Source organism: Tamandua tetradactyla, chromosome 22, assembly GCF_023851605.1.
Source record: "Tamandua tetradactyla isolate mTamTet1 chromosome 22, mTamTet1.pri, whole genome shotgun sequence".
Taxonomy (NCBI): Eukaryota; Metazoa; Chordata; class Mammalia; order Pilosa; family Myrmecophagidae; genus Tamandua; species Tamandua tetradactyla.
Window position 1 is genome coordinate 24,845,618 of NC_135348.1, and position 21,148 is coordinate 24,866,765.

Sequence of the window (21,148 nt, forward strand, 5' to 3'; positions counted from 1 at the left end):
TGCAATTGATAGTTGGAGTCTTTAATCTAGAAGAGTTTATCGGGCAGGGTGGGGGTAAACGAAAGAATTTTAAGGTGGAAAACTAATAACCATGGCCCAAATTCTATCATTTACATTATCCTATAGGTGTGATATCACATATCCATTTACCTCTGTCTATCCATTCATCCAGCTTATCTTTTTCATTCATTGAAAAGCAAATTGCTCACTTCCGGTTTTGGCCGGAAGCGCGGCTGCTGCGTCTTGAGTCGCATCTCCGCAGCTGTGGGATCTCCACGGTGCTGCGCAGTTCTTAGGCCCCGGCAAGATGGACGGTGTCCTTTGGCCCCGGATCTCCCTCTTTCCCCTGCTGCTGCCGCTGCCGCCCTGCCTGGGAGAGACTGGGTGAGTCATGGCTCCATGAGCTTCAGTTTCCCTTCTGTAAAATGGCAACTCAGGGTAGCTGCATTTAGTAATAGTAGCATGATTGGGTTTCAGTGCTTTGTGCATCCCAGGCACAGCCCTGAGAACTTTCGAGGGGTCTTTTTATTTAATATTCCTAAGATTGTGAGAAAGTGGCTGTTATACCCTTTTTAGAGATAAAGAACCTAAGTCTGATCTTTTGGATGTGAAGCCCTTAGGCTGAGAACATCAGGGATTGTTCCTTACTTTCTTTCCAGATGGCAAAGCTTTATAGGAGCAAACGTTATTATCAATCCACTTTGTGATATTCCTTGTATTTTAATTATTGATAATTATTTTAATTATGATCCGTGTCAGATCATAGAGCAGAGAGTAAGGCAAAGGAACCGTCTGTTTTGGCAGCTGCTATTCAACAGTATGGGCAGGGAGTATGGAAAGGTGCCTCACCCAGCATGGGGAGGACCTTGGGGTCTCAATCCTTAGCCTCCAACCTTGCCCGTCCCTGGGACAAAGACATTGGCACTCCGTTGGGGTTCTCTTTGATCCTTTTTCCTATGTGGAGGTGCCCCTAGCTAGAATTTGCCTGCGTTCCACCACCCAGCTTCCTTACTTCTCATTGTTTTCAGGTTCATTTATTCACTTTCCTTTCTATTGTTCTTAGGGTTTGATCTGGGCTGGTGTCTTTCCAATGCACAGAGACTCTGGTGAGATCCACTTATCATGCACCTCCTCAATTACTTAAGCATTTATCCAGCACCTACTCTCTGGGCCTTTGCCTCAGGCATCAAAGACAAGTCAGACCTGTTTGTGGTCCACAGGGTTCCACAGTGTACTGGAATACAGACATGTGAATGGCAATGCAGTAAAATAGGCCAGGGCTGGAGTGGGTGTCTACTTGGGGCACAGAGAGCAATAAAATCCGCTCTGTTTGGAAGGGAGAGGTGGTCCAGAAAAGGAATTGATGGACGAAACACTTAGGCTGGGTGCTGGAAGAAGGGTGGGTATCTGACAGGTGGAAGAGGTTGTCCAATTGGAGGACGCAGCATGGGCAGAGGTTTAGCAGCCTGTTGGGAGGGAAGGAAATTACTTAAAATTGCTGTGGTGGAGAGCTTCAGAGATTGCCAAGAGTGTGGCAGGAAAAATAGGGAGTGAGGTGGTAAGATGTGATTTTTATGTTGTATTTTACAGGGATCCAGTGAAGGGTTTTAAGCAAGGAAGCACTGAGGTTAACTTTTCGCTAAGGGCTTTGAATCTAAATGTGGGGATGGATAAAACCTTCTGTATGGTTGGAAGGCACACATATTTTGGATATAGTTAGGTGAAATAGGTCAATAAGGAAACTGTAATTGAATTAAAATTCCTTTGTGGAAAGACTAATGTGTTTGGGTCTACTTGGGTTGTAGATAAGTGTTTGGTGAGTCTGTAAACATTCATGCATTTTTCTGGTGAATAAATCTGCAATTGTGAATTTTTCTTTGTGTTTTGAATTTCTAGTCATTGAAGTTTTCTGTATGTCAAAGCTGTCTCCTTCAGTTTTCTCTGGTGGCTTATCTAGGTGGATATTTGCCCAGTTGTCTCTGAAGAAATATTTTAGCTCTTCCCAAGGACAAAAGCTTCCTAGAAAACAAATAATAATGAACCTGGGAAGGTTTTATGTTAGGGACTCCTCCAGGAGTAAAGGGCTAGGCAATCTCAGGAGTGTAATGTTTAGAAGAGTTAAAGTCAATAAAAATTAACTAAGTGTTTAAAATAATAAGTATTTTATGTTTAAGACAGACTGGATTTAAAAATTCATCAAGGCTATGAAATTGAAGCAAGTAAGACCTTTTATTCTTTTCTATAAGGGTATAAGAAGAATATTAAGGTTTTGATTTCAGGAAAAATGAAATAGGAAAAGCTGCCCAATCAGAATTAAGCTATTCCTGACTTGTGGTATATATATATATATATACTTAAGATGATCAAGCTAATAGGAACAAAAATGTAAAGCAGATGAATGATATGACTTTAATTGGTCACGAATTTAGGAGTTCAAAAATATTTTATTTTCTTACATTTGAAATTACTTTATGCCTCTTGCCTCATTCTGACTAGTGGCATGATTAAGGTAAAATTAATCAATTCAAGATTTTCTCAGTCCATTCAGGATTTTTCCCTTTTCCTTGAGAGTGTGTATATATTTAGGGAGGCTTCCTTCAGTGCTCAGAGAGGCAGGAATCTACTTCTTAGCCATCAACTGCCCATGATGTCATCTGTTGCCACCCTCTAGCAGCTGATTTCCATTTGCTGATATCCATCCTCATGCATAAGCTAGGGAATTGACTCTTGTTCTTTGTATACTTTGTAATTCCTCTCCTATGGCAGGCATGCCATTGACTTAATAAGAAGCATGTCTTGGTATAACAGGGAAATGAAGAAGTATGGTAGCATATCTGTAATATGGCTGCCATCAATGCCTTCTTTCCTTGTACATATATGATATCTCATTATGCAACAATTTATTCTGCACTCCCTTCTTCAAATCTGAACTGGCTCAGTTGAATTGCTTGACCAATAGAATGTGGCAGTAGTGATGTTCTGAGACTACCAAAGCTAGATCATAGGAAGCCTTGCAACTTCCTCCTGGACCTTTGGAATCTTTGCTTCTGGACCTGTCTTTGGAAGCCCTGAACTGCAGTGTCAGAAGTCCATCTACTCTGAGACTGCCATTCTGGAGGGGCCAGATGTGGGCATGCTGAGGAAATTTCAGCTGAGCCACCAGTTTTTAAGCTATTCTAGCCAAGGCAGTAGACATGAAAGCAAAGCTGTCTTGAACACCCCTGATGAGCAGAATACCACCAAGTGACATCTGTTGGCACAATATGTAGCGTAAGAAATGCCCAGCTGAGCCCTGCCCAAATTCCTGACCTATAACATCGCAATATAATAAATTAGTTGTTGTTTTATGCCACTAAGTTTTGGAGACATTTGCTATGCTACAAAACAGAGCCAGAATTGGAGTGGGGCAACACATTAATATCTCAGATTTTTAACCTACTACCTAGTCAACACACTCAAGTTGATAATATAGCACTGATCTTGCATTCTTGTGAACATTGTTACCCAATATCAGAGAAATGCTCTTTCCCCCTCCAAACTGGGTCTGCTCCATGACTCTGTGCTTATCATTGTTTGTTGCTGTTCTGTGTCATCATCCATGGACTTTCCAGGAAACTTGCTTAGGGCTGTCTTTCACCACAGTTCTTTCTTACATGCCTATTCATTCTCTGTGCTTTTCACTTCCCTCTCAGTTTCCCTGGATCATTTGTGGTAACATATATTTACTACAGAATTTCCCATCTTAACCATTTTTACGTGTCCATTTTAGTGGAATTAATTAGAATTACAGTTTTGTGCTATCATCACCACTATCCATTACCAAGATTTTTCATGATCCCAAACAGAAGCTCTGCACTTATTAAACAGTAATTCCCCAATATCCCCTCCCCTGGACCCTGGCAACCTCAAATCTACTTTATGTCTCTATTAATATGCTTATTTAGATATTTTATGTAAGTGGAATCATGTACTATTTCCCATTTTGCATCTGGCTTATTTCACTCAGTGTAATGCTTTCAAGGTTCATCTATATTATAGTGTGCATCAGAATGCCATTCCTGTCATGGCTGAATAGTATTCTGTAGTGTACATATACACACTCCACATATTGTTTATCCATTTATCTGTTGATGGACGCTTGGGTTGCTTATACATTTTGATTCCTGTGAATAATGCTGCTATGAACATTGGTGTACTAGTATCTCTTTGACTCCCAGCTTTCACTTGTTTAGGGTATATAATTAGAAATAAAATTGCTGAATCTCATAGTAGAGATTCTGTATTTAACTAATTGAGGAAACGTCAAACTGTTTTCCATAGAGACTGACCATTTTACAATCCCACCAACAATGTATAGGGGTTCCACTTTCTCTGCCTTCTCACCAGCATTTGTCACATTCTGATTTTTTTTTTTAGATAATAGCCATCCTAGCATATAGTATCTCATTGTGGTTTTGATTTTCATTTCCCTTATGACTAACGATGTTTACCACCTTTTCATATGCTTTTTGACCATTTATATATCTTCTTTCAAGAAATGTCTACAAAACCATTGTCAGATTTATGATTTGCAGTGTTTTGCTCCCATTCTCTAGGTTGTCTTTTCGATTTCTTGATAATGTCTTTTGATGGCCAAAGTTTATAATTCTATGAAGTCCATTTTATATAGTTTTCTTTTGTTGCTCACACTTTTGGTATTATATCGAAGAAGTCACTGCCAAACCCAAGGTCATGAAGGCTTTCCCCTGTGTTTTTTCTTAAGAGTTTTAAGATTTTAGCTCTTATTGTCTGGGTTGATTTTTGTATATGGAGGTACTGGCTCCACTTTATCTTTTTTGCATGTGAATATTCAGTTTTCTCAGCACTGTTTATCAGAAAGGTTATTTTTTCTCCATTTAATGTAGTTGGCAACCTTGCCAAAAATTAGCTATCCAAGATAAGTAAGTTCATTTCTGTACTCTCAATTATATTCCATTGATCTGTATATCTGTCTTTATGTCAGAACCATACTGTTTTTATTACTATGACTTTGTAATAAGTTTTGAAATCAGGATATATGGGGTCTCCAACTTTTCTCTTTCTTTTAAAGATTGATTTGGATATTTGTGACCCCTTGTGATTCCATTTGAATTTGATCATTGGCTTTTCCATTTCTGCAAAAAGGCCATTGGCATTTTTAAAGGTATTGAATTGAGTAGATTGCTTTGGGTAGTATTTGCATCTTAACAATATTAAGTCTTCTAATCTGTGAACATGGAATATGTTGCCTTTTATTTCTATCTTCTTTAATTTCTTTCATCAGTGATTTGTATTTTTCTTTTGTCAAGTCTTTCACCTCCTTACTTAAGTTTATTTGATATTAGTATAACCCCTCCTGCTTTCTTTCGATTACTGTTTGCAGGGGATTTTTTTTCCCCATCTTTTCACTTTCAGCCTGTTTGTGTCTTTGGGTCTAAGATGAATTTCTTGTAAATGGCATATAATTGGATCATACTGCCAGTCTCTGTCTTTTGATTGTAGAGGTTAATCCATATATATTTGAAGTGATTACTCATCAGACCGGACTCACCTCAGCTATTTTGCCATTTATCTTTTATAAGTCTTATACCTCTTTTGTCTCTCATTTCCTCATTGCTGTCTTCTTGTGGGTATAGTTGATCTCTTATAGTAAAGATGAACTTTGATATCCTTCTCATTTCCTTTTATATATAGTGTTTTGATGTTTTTGTTCTGGTTATCATGCGCTTTGCATTTAATATCCTAAATCTATAGCAATCTGGTTTGAATTGATACTAACCTAAATTCAGTAGCATGCATATTCTCTTACATCCCTCCATCACTTCCCCCTTATGTTATTCTTGTTGCAAATTGCATCTTTATACTTTGTATTCCTAATAAGATAGAAATATAATTATTCTTTGTGCATGTGTATTTTACATCGTGTAAAAATAAAAAAGTAGAGTGATGAACTGTGAATACAATAATATTTGCATTTAGATATAGCTTTTACAATATGACTGTGTGATTGTGAAAACTTTGTGTCTGCTGCTCCTTTTAGCTAGGATATGGACAGATGAGTAAAAAATATGGATAAGATATAAACAAATAATAGGGGAAACAAAGGTTAAAATAAATTGAGTAGAGGAAATACTAGTGGTCAAGAGACAGAGGGGTAAAGGGTGTGGTATGTACGAGTTTTTTCCTTTTTCTTTTTTAATTTCTTTTTCTGAAATAATGCATATGTTCAAAAAATGATCATGGTGATAAATCTACAACTATGTGATGATATCATGAGCCACTGATTGTATATCATGTATGAGATGTTTGTATATTTAGAATGTTGGTACGTTTGTATGTTAAGTTTTCTCAATAAAAATATTTTAAAAAAATGATACTGGCATTTGTAGTTACCAGGGTAAATACACTTTAGTGTAGATTTTTATTTCTTTATATGAAGTCTAGTTAATGTCTAGTGTTGTTTCCTTTCCTTCTGGGGGACTCTTTTTAGCACTTCTTGTGTGGCAGATCCAGTGATAACGAACTCCCATCAACTTTTATTTATCTGGACATATATTGATTTCTCCCTCATTTTTGAATTACAGTTTTGCTGGATATAGAATTCTTTGTTGACAGCTTTTCTAGACTATGTTTTCTGTTCATTGACTTATTTATCTCTCCTGTCCCCAAGGCACAATGTTTTATTACTTAGGTTTATTATACAAACTGCTAACTGCGTAGTTTAAGTAATCCTATTTCGTTCTTTAAGTTTGTTTTGAGTGGTGTTTGCTTTGTGTATTCCCATATATAGAATCATAGAATCAGTCTGCCAATGTCTTCCAAAACCCCTACTGGAAATTTTGTTGGTGTTCCATTAAATGTATAGATCAATTTGGAGAAATTGATAACTTTCAAAGTTGAGCTTCCAATTCATAAAAATGCTATATTACTCCTTTTTTGATCCTTTACAATTTATCCCATTAGTGTTTTATACTTTTGTTTGTAGAAATCTTGCATAAATTTCATTATGTTTATTTCTCTAGGAAGTGAACCATTAGTACAATATGAGGATGTAGTTTTTCATCAATCTCAGAAAAGTAAATATTGTTGAACCAAGAGGCAGGGTTGAGAAAAGACCTAGTCTTTTTGGGCCATACTGTTTTTGTTGCAAGTACTTAACTTTGTATATGTAGCATGAAAACAATCAGGTAATATGTAAATTAATGGACATGGATTTTTTTCATTAAAATGTTAAATTCAAAACAGGTATTAACTGGATTTGGCTTAAGGATCATTGTTTGCTGACCTCCTATTTTAAGGGAATTGTTTAGAAATTGTTGAATATGAGTGTAGTTCATGGATTTTTATAGTTAAATGGTAAACCTTATGAGTTAGTGCAACCAGAGAGAGTTAAGGTTATTCAGAAAGCATGATATACCATGTCTGTGCCCTATTTGTTAATTTGATTCCTGACTTCATAGAATTTGTAGTCTAGTCTGAAAGAGAAAAAAAAAATCCCAGTAAGAACAAGAGATATTGCACTGCAGGTTTTCCATGTAATACTAAGGATTTTTACCAAGGTTTTAATGAGGAGGGAAAGGAAAGTCAGATTCCTAATGTATATGCATTTCCATATGTAAATATATATGTATATGTGCTTGCGTTGATATACAATAAAGATTATCCTACATATCATATATACTTTGTTATTTAATTTGTGTAAACTCCCCCAGAGTTAGTTCTTCTCTTCTCTTTGGATGTAACTTTAAATGCACTTATATTTAATTTGTCTTATTTGTGTTTATTGACACTATTAATCAATATAAATTATAGGAATTATAGGAATTTTGCTACACATTTTTTTACTATAATTATAAAACATAACTGCAATGTTTTATAATTATATCCTGAAGATACAAAGTTCTGAACTCAAAAGCTATTTGTTGATCTGAAGCTTTTAAACCTGAGGGAGACAACTTTATTAATAATTTAAAACATTATGTATGTTTTAATTACAGGTCATAAATGGGGATGATTATGGTTGGGAAAACTGCTTAAAGCTCAGATGCAGCCTTGGGAAATAGAATGTGAATTTGAATAACTGGAGTCCATTTAGGGTGACTAGATAGGCTGTTCCCAAGAATTTCTAAAACTCTTTACTGCCATTTTTTAGTGTGAGAGAATGCATGTTTCATCCTATATATGGTTTAGGTTTATTTGGAATCAAGGGTATAATTTGTAATTTATATTTTTGGAACTAAGTATTTTAAATTTAGAACCTTTTCTTGACATGTTGATAAGCATTTTGCAGAACTTGAACTGTTAATAGCCTCCATGGAGGAAAGAATCTGTGGTCAAATCACTTATGGGATACTTTCGAATCTGTTTCCCTCTGTTGCAGATTCAATGTGAACATATAAACGGTTTCAAGAAGTTCATAAGTTAAAAAATATGTTTATATTTAGTCTAGCCTTATTCTAAACTTTTTGGATGATGAAGCAATCTGTTTACCCTGTATAACAATTAGTTTACCATGTATATGCTCTGTATATACACATACCTTGAAGTGCTAGTGTTCCAAGGACCAAAGTTTGGAGGGAAACTGTTTTAACCCATGAATTATTATCCCGTTGTGTTTCAGAACTATCACTTCTTGCCCCTGAACATTTTCAATCAAAATAGTTGTGCATATTCCTGTTCTTTCTTCTGGACTTCTAGAGCTAGTTTTTTACCTGAATAGCATTGCACAGAGAAAGTTAATCTTTTCTGCATGTTTGTTCTTGCTTAGTTGAAGACATTAGAGGCAAGTTATATTTTGCATCTTTGTCAGCAGTCTTTAAGCTGCTCTTAAGTGATTAAACAAAGAAATCTATCATTCCAGTAAATACATTGATTATTAGTGGTATAGTTAAATACAATGCAAGTACTTTTAATATTTGTGGTTTTAAAGCTTATGCAAATGATCTATTATAATATGCTCATTGTTTTTTAAAAAGTCATAAAATTTTAGAAGAAAATAAAAATTTCACACTCCCTAAAAGTAATCTCTTGTACCAGTTGGCATTCTTTGGAGGTCTGTTTAGAAATGCATTTAAAAATATTTACTTAATGGAGTTTGAATTTTACATCATAGGTAGGAAGGCCTTTCTTACTCCATGTTTTTAAATAAAATAATATTTTTTTCTAATACAGTGTGACCAGAAAGTCTAGAAGCATAGATAAATATACATAACAAGTGTTTTTTTGATGTTGTATTATAATAAATTTGTTCAGTGAACATTATGCAGTATGTTCAATGTGTTGCCCCTCATTAATGTTGCACATTTCAATGCACTCCATAGTTTCAACAAATGTGGTACGCTGACATGGTATTTCCATCAGTCCCTGCAGGTGTATCTATGATGTATTGATTTCTGTTTCTGATTTTCACTGGATAAACTTTTGTCTTTAGCATAACTCAGAAATCATCAAAAGATTCAATTTGTTAAAAAAAATAAGTAAATAAAATATAATCTGTATTTCTAGACTTTATGACCACTGTCCTTTTATTGAAAAATTTTTTTATTTTTAAAATTGTTAACTTTAATTCATCTAAAATTGAATTATATGTGTGATGTAAAGATAGACTCTACAATGATTTTTTTCCAATGGATGGTCAGTTGTTGAAATACTCTTTCTGAAGCAATCCAAAAGGGGTCTATATATGCCCATCTGAAGGTAGACGGTAAAGATTTGAATCATCTACAAAAAGGTGAAAGTTGAAGATGTGAAGGTAGATGAGAGCTTGGGGGAAAAGAGTAAATATGGGAAAGGACAAAGTGTGGTATATTGAAGCCTGGGTTATGTCCACCTTTAGAGGGAGGAAGAAAGGAAAGGCGATATCCAAGTACCTAGTAGGAGAAGAGTCATGTAAGTTATGGGTTAGGGGGTTTCAAGGTGAGGAGCGGTCAGCAGTCATGGAAGAAAGACTGTGTTGTGGAATCTATGAAACAAAACTTTTGATACAGCAGTTTTGTAGTAATTGAATTCTGTAGTACAATTGTGGCATAACTGGCTTTTCTACTAATTTATTCTATGGTTTCCATCCATGGACATAGCTAATTATGAGTTAACTGTAGATGTAGTCTGAATATTAGTAGTATAGAGAAACTTTTTTTTTTTTTTTTGGGTGCATAGTCTGGGACTAGAACCTGGGTCTCTCGCATGGAAGGCGGGCAATCTAACCACTGAACTACCTGGCACAAAAGAGAAACTTTTTAAGCAATGCATTTTAAAATGATGCTTTACTAAATGCTTGTTTAAATGATACAATCAAAAAATGTTTTCAATGAAAACCCAATGAGCATACATTGAGATAATGTATATGAAAGAGATTTCAAACAAACAACCTTAAAAAGAAAAGATTTGATTTGTATATGTACCATGTGGTGGCTATTTATTATCATTTGGTTAAAAGATAGTGCATACTTGGTCAGGTGTTTTCTACAGCTGTGCTTAGAGCCTCTTAGCATCACTTTGCTTGTCAGCATACACAGTAATAGTATACAAGACATTTTAAGCATGCTGTGATGGTTTGTAGCTGTACGTACCCCAGAAAACCTGTTCTTAAGGCTAATCCATCCCTGTGAGTGAGGATCCATTGTAAATAGAATCTTTTGGTGAGTAGGATCTTAATTTGAGATGTAACCCACCTCATTCAGGGTGGGTCTTAATCAGGCTCAGAGAAGCTGAGAGACAAGGACACACACAGAAGCTTAGAGATGAAGCCAGAAGGTGGTTCAGTGAAACCCCGGAGAGAAGAGAGAGACCAGCAGACATTGCCATGAGCCTGGCCGTGTGATAGAGGAGTTGAGGATCGCAGATAGTCAACTTTAGAGGGGAAGATATTGTCTTGTTGATGCCTTGTTTTTGACATTTTCATGGCCTCAGAACTGTAAACTTGTAAGCTAATAAATCTCCATTGTAAAAGCCAAGCCATTTCTGACATACTGCATTTTTGTCAGCTTTAGCAAAACAAAACACTTGCTAATTCTCTATTTTTATGAACTAGTCATTTGCTAATGCCATTCATAGCTCACTTATTTTGTTTCCTTCTTTAAAAAGAGGTAGAGGAGGTAGTGAATTTGCCCTGATTTTAGTTTAGACATACTGTTTGATCAGCCTGTGGCCATGACACAAAGGTGATAATCAGCATAAAAATAAATAGGAACACAGCGTCAGCATTGCCTTTACCAGCTGCTCTGGAAAGCAGCCAGTCTTCAAATGGTGAAGCCGTTTGTGCCGCCCTGCCTGGCTGCATACTGGTTGAGGATGGATGGCGGCAGGACCCCAGAGCAGCTGCTTTACAGCAAGAGGATGCAGAAACCTCCAGTGAGGCATTCACTGAGTGGCCCATTCGGAAATGTTGACATGCCAGCAAGGAAGCTGCCGCTGATGATGAATTGGGGGTAGTCACACACGCGGTAGTGTGATGAGATGGCTTATTTTGATTCAAGGTATTGAGCAGCTTTTGAGGCTAAGAAAATCAGCAAATAGAGACTGGTCCTGCATTGGTGTGCTCTCTGAAGCAGTTTACAGATCTTGTTTTGTTTGTTTGTTTAAGCTATATTCATAAATGTGGAAAGTAACATTGCCAACATCATTGTAATCACATGTGAAGGAAGTTGATGCACATCCATAAATTATACTAAAGAATTCCATCTAATGGGGATGCATGGGGGGGGCTGTATATTATAAAGGTCTTCCAGTCATTCTCTATTCATTTATCCTAAGTTACCTTCTTCATAGCCTATCTTTGCCAGATATTTTATTATATATATTTATTCATTTATAGATTGCTTTCTTCCTGGCACAGAGGGTAGGGACTTTGAATGGTCTTGTTTCCTGCTGTATCCCCAGCGCTAAGAACTTTGCCACATATACTAGGTTCTCGATATATATTGGAAAAAATGTAAAAACTCGTTGTGCCTGTTTAAAGCTATTATGTACCTCAGAAAAGCTGTGTCCTTAATCTTCATTCAGTATTGTTGGGTGGGATCTCTTTTATTGTTTCCATGGAGATGTGACCCACCCAACTGTGGGTGGTAACTTTTGATTAGATGGTTTCTATGGAGAGATGTCTCCACCCATTCAAGGTGGGGTTACTTACTGGAGTCTTTTAAGAGGGAACTTTTTTTGGAAAAATCTTTAGAACAGACAGAGCCCATACTGCCAGAGATCTTTGAAGATGCCTTAGAAAAAAGCCCCTTGGGAAGCCTTATGAAATGAGAAGAGAAAGCTAGCAGACATCGCCATGTTCCTTTCCAGCTGGCAGAAGTGTTCTGGACCCAACAGCCTTTCTTGAATCAAGGTATCTTTCCCTAAATGTCTTCGTTTGGACATTTTCATGGCCTTTGAACTGAAACTTGCAATTTAATAAGTTCCCCTTTGTAAAAGCCATTCTGTTTCAGGTATATTGCCTTCCAGCAGCTTTTTACAAAGTAAAACACTTGATTTGCTCTATTTCCAGTGATCTATCAACATGTTAAAGAAGCTCAAAACATCAGTTTAGAATAAGAAATGTGCTTGTTTAGGGAACAGTAAATTTCACAAAATCATTCCAAAATAGCTGTTTTATAGTATTTAAAATATATAATGCCTTCTTGTATATTGCCATATTTCTGCTGTGCTTATCAGTTAGCATTAAAAATTTAGTTAGTCAACAAGTTGTTTTGAGTTTGTGATGCCAAGTAACAGGTATTCACCACATTTTCCTCCCCACCTTCCCGTTCTGCTCATCTCTCCAGGTTGAGCATGTTGTCACAGCACAGTCATCACCTCTAACTTGCCGTCAGTACATTGATATCATAAACTGAATTAATTATCTACTTCCTTTATAAATTGGTCAGATCTATGTCCGAAAGGGGAAGTGGAGAAATCTGTTTTCTAGTTAGAGAAAATTACTTTAGGTGGAAGTGGCTTAGGGTCTTGGCTTGGAGGTGTTCAAGCAGAGATGGAATACTTCGTCAGGCAAGCTAAGTGGATAGGTGTTCTCGCACTGGCCTGGGTGGGAACAGCAGCTGGGGGTCTTTAAGCAAGCAAACAAGACTTTCTGAAAACAGATTACAAGACCCCATTCTGGAGGTTCTGATTTAGTTTGTCAACGGAATCAATACTCAAAGCAAACCAAAACAACTCCACAGATTACTATAATATAAAGCGTCAGGCTGGGATGAGGTTGGGATTCAAACATCAGATAGAAAGTTGGACCACATCTGTATTTCTCACATATCACCTGAGAGCACTTGTTAATTTTTTAGTCATGATTTTGCCTACTAGGAATTCTAATTAAGTTGTACAGGGTTGGGTCCCGATACCTAAAAAAAATTAAAGAAAAAAATTTTTTTATTCTTATTTTCAGGCATGTTTGGGAAATACTACTGTAGAAGACCTTTGAGGTTGAGTCCAGTTCACAGATTGTATAGTTATTCAAATACCTCTCTACCTTAACTGTGTGAAGACTTTGTCTTTAAATGATTTATTTTTGTAATGGGAGTAATATAACTAAAATTGTTGACAGTGTTTTATAAATTGGGACTTTATATACCACTTAAAAACATGAACAAATAAAGAGGCCTCATTTCATGCCAACTTCTCTGTGGAATGACTTGCCCCATGGATCACTAGGCCCCGTGATGTTTTCTTGTTTGTAAGCATGCTCTATGGTCCTGCAATTGGCAGCGCTCAAAGGTTAAATTCAAAAGGTAGAAAAATGATGACAGTAACAAAGTTTAAATAACAAAAAAGCTTGGTGCATGAAAACCAATCTTCAAACCTATAAAACTACCAGTGCCAATTCCTCATTACATTTTTAACTACATCATGATTATGCAGCTTGAACTTCTCGATAAGTTGAAAAGCAAATAACCAGGACGTATAGCAGTATTCCTGATGACTGTTCTGTTTTTAATTTTCTTATTTTTTTCACTCTGTATCAACTGAATTAAATATAGAATTTTAATTAAGAGAACAATGTTCAGAGTCCTATTTGCTTCTCAGATGCTGTACTGTATGGTCTAGTAACCACTTTAATGAGTTGTAACGCTGCAAGATGTTTCTCGTTCCTTTACATTAACTCCATCAGCAAATATTTCTGCCAGACTTTCAAAAAGGATTCTGGTTTCCCAAAATGGATAATTTTAAGTAAAAATCTTCATGAAAGAATTTATTAAAATATTCTGTTTCTTTAAAGTGCCATATTTAAGGTACAAGCTGTTCTGAACCCCAGTATGATTGAACTAATTTTTTTCCCAGTTCGCTTACATAGATAACTCACACTGCCGAAGCCCTTGGGTAATTGTCTTATCTTAAGTTTAAGGTTCCAGATACTACAACAGTAATTACAAAAATATGGAATTTTAGAATCTGGAAGGACATTTATTACAATATTCTCAATTTTCAAATGTGAGGAATGAGACTCAAAACGACTAAGTTTTAAAGACTTGCTCGAGGCCATTTAATTCATGGAAGACAATAGTAAATCCTGGGAGTTCAGAAACCCACACATAGCTTTTATGTGTCCTCATCACGGTGAGAGCTGTTGGTTCTGATTATTCTTTTGAGCTCTGCACAAAAGATCACTATTGGTGTCTTTGAAAATAATTTAATTCTGCTTATGTACTATGTCAAATAGATATTTTTGTACGCAATGATAATATCCAACATAATTAACATATTTATATATAGCACTAAAACATCTTTGCAATCTCAGGCTTTAGAAATGATTTGCTTCAAGAAATACATGGCTTTTGTGTTTTTTCTTTTCCCTTTTTTCTCTTCTCCTATTTCCTCTGTTAAATTTCTTCATAGTACTTTCCTATGTTTTGAGTGTCTTCATCTCTGCTAATTCCCTTTCCTCCAGCTACAAAGATGGAAGCTCTGTTCTATCAGGGATCTCTGCACAAACTGTTCCCTCCCCTTTGAAATGCTTCTTTTCTCTACACTTAGCACAGGTAATTCCTATACATCCTTTATATCTTAGTTCAGGCATCACTTCTTCAGGGGACTTTTCTCTGAATGCCCCGCTCAGTTTAAGAACAATTGTTATATATTCTCATAGTGCCTTTTGACCTTCCATCATACCACTTCTTACAATTGTGATCTTGTATTTGTGTGATTCCTTAATTCATGTCTGCTTCTCCTTTACTCCAGATTGACTCTGAGCCACGTGAGCACTGGAGTCCTACTGTTACTCATGGCTACCTCCCTACTGGTTCTCTCCTAGTGCCTTGTTCAGCATTTTCAACATATTACACACTTAGTTTGTTGAAGGAATGAAGAAATGAGTGAAATATATCAGCCCTGTAATTAGTCTGTATTTGAAGCTGTGCCTGTTTCTTTCCTTCCTTTTAATATCACATTTGTGAATATTAGTTTTTCATTGGCAGTTCCTAATCCCTCAGCTTCCATCTGCTGCAACAGCACTTCCAAATCCTTAGCTGGGGGTATCCTTAGTGAGGTGCCCCAGGTTTATTTTCAGGACTATCAAGGCTATATTTCGGGTGTCCTGAATGACAGAGGAAGATGGCGAGGACATGCTTGATAGCAAGAGTGAAGAGCTCCACGAGACTCTAGCAGAACTGTAGTCAGTGATTACAGCTCAGCATTGCTCAGAGTGGACTGTCAACATTTCTCCTAGTCTAGAGAAACAGTGTCCAACACCTAAAAAGGAGGGTCCCTAAGAACTTGATGAAGTGAAAACATGCACCATTTTGTCTCGGCTGTGGAGAGATAGCCTTTTCCTGACACTGTGCAGAAGTTGCCTCTGCTGGTTTAGAAGATCGTTTTGTACTAAGATTTGAAATTGGAAAGCGTGAATCCTCCAATTTTGTTCTTCAATTCCAAGGTTGTTTGGCTATTTGGGATACTTTGAAATTCTCTGTATATTTTAGTATCTGTGTTTCCATTTATATAAAATAGATCATTGGAAATTTATTGGTGGCTTGCTTGAGAGAGTTTGGGATACTGCATGGGGACTAGTGAGGTAAGTCATACAGATTTCTTGAACAGATTGAGCCCCTTTGGTGAGGGGCTAACTGTGTTGGGGATACCTAAAGAGGTTGAGGAAGCCAGAGTGATCACTAGGTGATTGAAGAAAGGCAAAGAGAAGGGCTAACTGTGTTGGTGACACCTAAGTGAGGATTACAGAATGCCACCTTCAAAACCAACTCCTAAAGCAAGGGCCAGAAGAAGGTCCGTGAAGAGGAGCCTCAGAGAAAGTCCTCTCCTATTTGAGAGCTGAGACCTCTGCCCAGATCCTTATGTACACTTACTGGAGACCCACATTCCCTGGGCTGCTTTGACTGTGACATACCACTTTGAGGTACCTTTCCTTGATGTGCACAAGTGCCTCAGATAAAAGACTCTTCCTTTTCTACCTTTCAGAAAAGGAACACTGGAGAAGGGCAGCCATCTTCACAAGGGGTAGCAGAGATTTTACTGAGAATGTGAACCTTGTATTGGACAGCACGTAGAGTCCTCCCTTATTCTAGATCTGTGACAGTTGGGCCTGGATTCCACAGCCCAGATATATAAGGTAATGCTGTCATGTGGAAACAGTGAGAAATCCTACAAGAAACTCTAACCATAATGTGGCTTTATGGGCCCTGAGAGCAGCCATAGCAGGAAGCAAGTTATATTAATCTCTCCATTGGACTTTTGGCTATCTCTCAACTTTTGGTGAAGCCTTGTGAAAGGTTACAGCTTAATCTGAGCTGTGGGAATTTAAGGGAAGTTCCCATCTCCTGAGTGAGTGTAAAGGGGACTAGGTAGGGCTGTCCACTGCCCCAGGGTGATGGTGAAACCACAGACCCCAGTGGAGGACTTTATGACCTAGCAGAGTAGCCCTCAGAGGAGGCTCACTGATAGTAGTGAGAATAGCAGTTTCTTTTCTTTGTTTTTTTTTTTTTAAATTCAAAAAGCTTTAGATTTACAGGAAAATAGGCATAAAATAGTGTTCCCGTATATCTCCCTCACACACAGTTTTCCCTAATATTAAAATTTTTAATTAGTGTGGTTGGTAACTTTGTTATAATTAGTGAAACAATATTTTATTATTATGATTGTACTATATATTCTAGTCCATAGTTTATATTAGATTCACTGTGTTATATAGTCCTATGTATTTTTTAAAAATTGTTATACTAGTGACATATGCAACCTAAAATTTCCCCTTTTAACAAGATTCAAATATTTAATTCAGTGGTGCTAATTGCATTCAGAAAAGCGTGCTCTCATCACACCATCCATTACCCATACTTTTCCATCACCCCAAATAGAAACTATGTACCGATAAAGCATTGTAACTTCCCATTCCCTATCCCCACACCAGCCTCTGTATTTTAGTTTCTGATTCTGTGGATTTTCTTATTCTAACTATGTCATACAAGTGAGATCATGCAATATTTGTCTTCTTTTGTTTGGCTTATTCCACTCAGCACAGTGTCTTCAGGGTTCATCCATGTTGTCACATGTATCAGAATTTCATTTCTTTTTATGTCTGAATAATATTCCATTTCTGTATATACCACATTTTGTTTATACTTCTGTCTGTTGATGGACACTTGAGTTGTTTCTGTCTTTTGGCTATTGTGAATAATGGCACTGTGACCATTGGTGTGCAAGTATTTGTTCAAGTCTCTGCTTTCAGTTGTTTAGAATACATACGTAGACGTGAGATTGATGGGACAAAGGTTAATCTATATGTAGCTTTCTGAGTGACTGCCAAACCGTTTTCCACAGCAGCTGCACAATTTTATTTTACACCAATAATTAATGAGTAGTCCTGTTTTTCCACATCCTCTCCAATATTTATTTTCCATCTTTAATAGCCATTGTAGTGGGTATGAAATGGTATTGCCTTGTGGTTTTCATTTGTATTTCTCTTACGGATAATGATGTTGAGAATATTTTTTATGTGCTTATTGAGCATTTGTAAGTCTTCTTCAAAGAAATGTCTATTCAAGTCTGTGATCCATTTTAAAATTGTGGTGTTTGTCTTTATTATTGAGGTGCAGGATTTCTTTATATATTCTGGATATTAAGCCCTTATCAGCTCTGTGGTTTCTAATTCTTTTCTCTCATTCTGTAGGTGGTCCTTTTACTTTCATCATGAAGTCCTTGATGCAGAAAGTTTTAAAATTAGATGGAGTTCCAATTATCTGTTGTTTTCTTTTTTATCCTGCTTTACATTTTAAATCTAAGAAACCCTTGACTGACAAGATCCTGAGGATGCTTCCTTGTTTTCTTCTAAGAATTTTATTACTTTGGCTTCTTATATTTAGAAATTTGATCTATGTTAAGTTAATATATGTAGATGATGTGAAGTACGGGATTACCTTCATTCTTTTACATATGGATATTCAATTTTCTCAGCACCAATTTTGAAAAGACTATCCATTCCCCATTGAGTGGACATGGCACCCTTTTCAAAACCTAAATGACCATTACTCAGTATATAGCTGGAAGAACTGAGTGTGGGGACACAAATGGACATTTGTGCAGTGGTGTTTATGGTGGGAGTGTTCATGATTCACAATGGATGGAGGTGGCCTAAGGGTACAATGACTGAGGAATGGAAGGGGGAAATATGGTATATACATACAATGGATTACTGAGCTGCTGAAAAAAGGAGTGAAGTTCTGAGGCATGCAATTTGTCAATGAACCTTAAAGACAGTATGTTGAATGAAATGTCAGAAAGAAAAAGGCAAATGTAATGTTGTCTCACTGTAGTTATATCGACTAACTATGATATAAAAACTTGGTGAACTAAAGTCAAGAGCATGGGTTATCAGGTTGAGGCCTATTGTAAAGGGTCCTAAATTGTAAGATCTTACAGCAGTCACATATGTTCAGAAGTTGTAACTGTTATTTCTAGATTCTGAGATACTGAGCTGTTTGTATATAACCTGGTCATTCCTAGAAACTTTGAGGATTTTTTTGATACCTAAGTCTCAGAATTAGAGCACTGAAGCTGTGCAAGTTGGCAGTACCTCATACAGCAACTGTTAAAAAAGCTCAAAAAGGGATCACACTTTGACTTAGAGATATGAATGAAGCTAATCTGAAATAGGACTAAGGTAGAACAGAATACAAGGTTAAGGATGATATGGTCCATATTTTAAAACTTTAACTTCTTTGTGAGACCAAAGGGAGAGATGTTTATTTGGTGCAAAATGTATATTTTGGATAGTGCGTTATCTAATTTAACTTGTATGGTCAATTTCGTTGAACACCGTAAGTACATGGAATTTTGAAAAAAGCATGAGTTTTTTTGGTTTGTCCAGATTAGTGTGATGCCTCTATTAATGCCAGAGTAATTTGGGCAGAGAGTAAAGAAGTATTTGCAAAGTCCCCTTGGGGGACTGGGGAGAAAGGAGGAAATATTCAAATTCACCATTTGGAGAATTTTTAATATTCTCACCAGCAGTGAAGGCAACCAAATCAATAGGCTGAGCCCTCTACTTTGGGGCTCTCCCCCGTGAAAATTATTCCTGCAAAGGATAGTCTAAGCCTACTTAAAATTAGGCATAAGAGTCTCCCCCAGAGAAACTCTTTTATTGCTCAAATGTGGCCTGTCTCTCTAAACCAACTCAGCAGGTGAGCTCACTGTCCTCCCCCTTTGTGGGTTGTGACTCCCAGGTGTTCCCAGGATGGGCCGGGACACAGCATCATGGGATTGTGAGAGTCTTCCTGACCAAGAGGGGGAAAAGAAAAATGAGAGAAAATTAAGTTTCAGTGGCTGAGAGATTTCAGAGTTGAGACGTTATCCTGGAGGTTGTTCTTATGCATTATATAGATATTCTCTTTTAAGTTTATAGTATGTTGGAGTGGCTGGAGGAAAGTACCTAAAACTGTTAAGCTGTGTTCCAGTAGCCTTGATTTTTGAAGATGACTTTATGAAGGTATAACTTTTGCAATGTGACTGTGTGATTGTGTTGTGTCTTACATTCCTTTTATCCAGGGTATGTACAGATGAGTAAAAACATATTAATAAAAAATAAATAGACAGTAAGGGTGATAAGTAAAATAAATTGGTAGACGGAATTACTAGTGATCAGTGAGAGGGAGTGGTAAGGGGTTTTGGATGTATGAGTTTTTCCTATTTTCTTTTGCTTTTTTTTTCTGGAATGATACAAATGTTCCAAAAATGATCATGGTGATGAATATATAACTATGTGATGATATTGTGAGCCATTGTTTGCACATAATGTATGGACTGTATGTGTGTGAAGATTTGCCAATAAAAATATTTAAAAAAACTCAATTGGCCAGAGATATGAGGGCTTATTTCTGAACTCTGTTTTATTTCATTGGCCTATATGTCTGTCTTTGTTAGCATACTGTTTTGACCACTAGAGTTTCAGTCCAATGCCCTCAGTTATCACCTGTGCTTTCTAATGACCCTTACGTGACAGTATGAATGATAGGTGACCAACCTTTTTTTTTTCCCCTTGGGTGTTCATTCAAACAACCCATTTAACCGATATTCCCTCCATGACATGGTGGCACCTTTTAACACTCATAGAAGAGCCCCCACCCCCTCACTTCTCACTTCACTAATTGTGCAGGAATTTTAAGCACAGCACAGCATAGGCTAACAGAATTTACCTCTTAGCCACCCAACAATGTCATCTAAATGGCATTCAGGCACATACCCTGACCATACTTTATCTTGTAAGCTACACAAGGATCCTTCTCATTGATCGTGTGTCCTGGTCCCTGTTTTCTCAGCTATTTTCATCTATTGATAGCACCATCCTCTCCTGGTGTTCCTTATATTGCTTTGAATACTTTTCATCTATCTGTTCTGGCTTTAGTCTTCTCTTATCATTGCTATACTATCTTTGGGTATTTCTCCATTCTGGTGGCTTCACCTGCCTCCAGAAAGCCCTGAAATCTCATTTTTCTTTTATCACCCCAGATATTTTTACAATACCAGAGTTTGCTGAATTTTATTTTAAAAGATGTACAATGTATGGTCTTTCCTTCAAAAATATTTTAACTTAATTGCAATAACTTTCAGATTTTAATGGGAAACAAATATTTTCTTAGGTCTGTTTTTAGCTATTCAAACTTCTTTCATTTTACTTGAATTTATGATAAAAATTTTG

The 21,148-nt window shown here is 36.7% G+C and overlaps 1 protein-coding gene across 3 annotated transcripts in view; it reads left to right on the forward strand.

Moving 5' to 3' along the window:
• The first annotated feature begins 249 nt into the window (after window positions 1-249).
• Window positions 250-21,148, forward strand: part of INPP4B (inositol polyphosphate-4-phosphatase type II B) — a 934,219-nt gene continuing 913,320 nt past the window's right edge. For all 3 annotated transcript variants that reach the window (XM_077139955.1, XM_077139941.1, XM_077139945.1), the window contains exon 1: window positions 250-384. The gene's annotated coding sequence lies outside the window, so the exon portion shown is untranslated. The remainder of the gene's footprint in view (window positions 385-21,148) is intronic.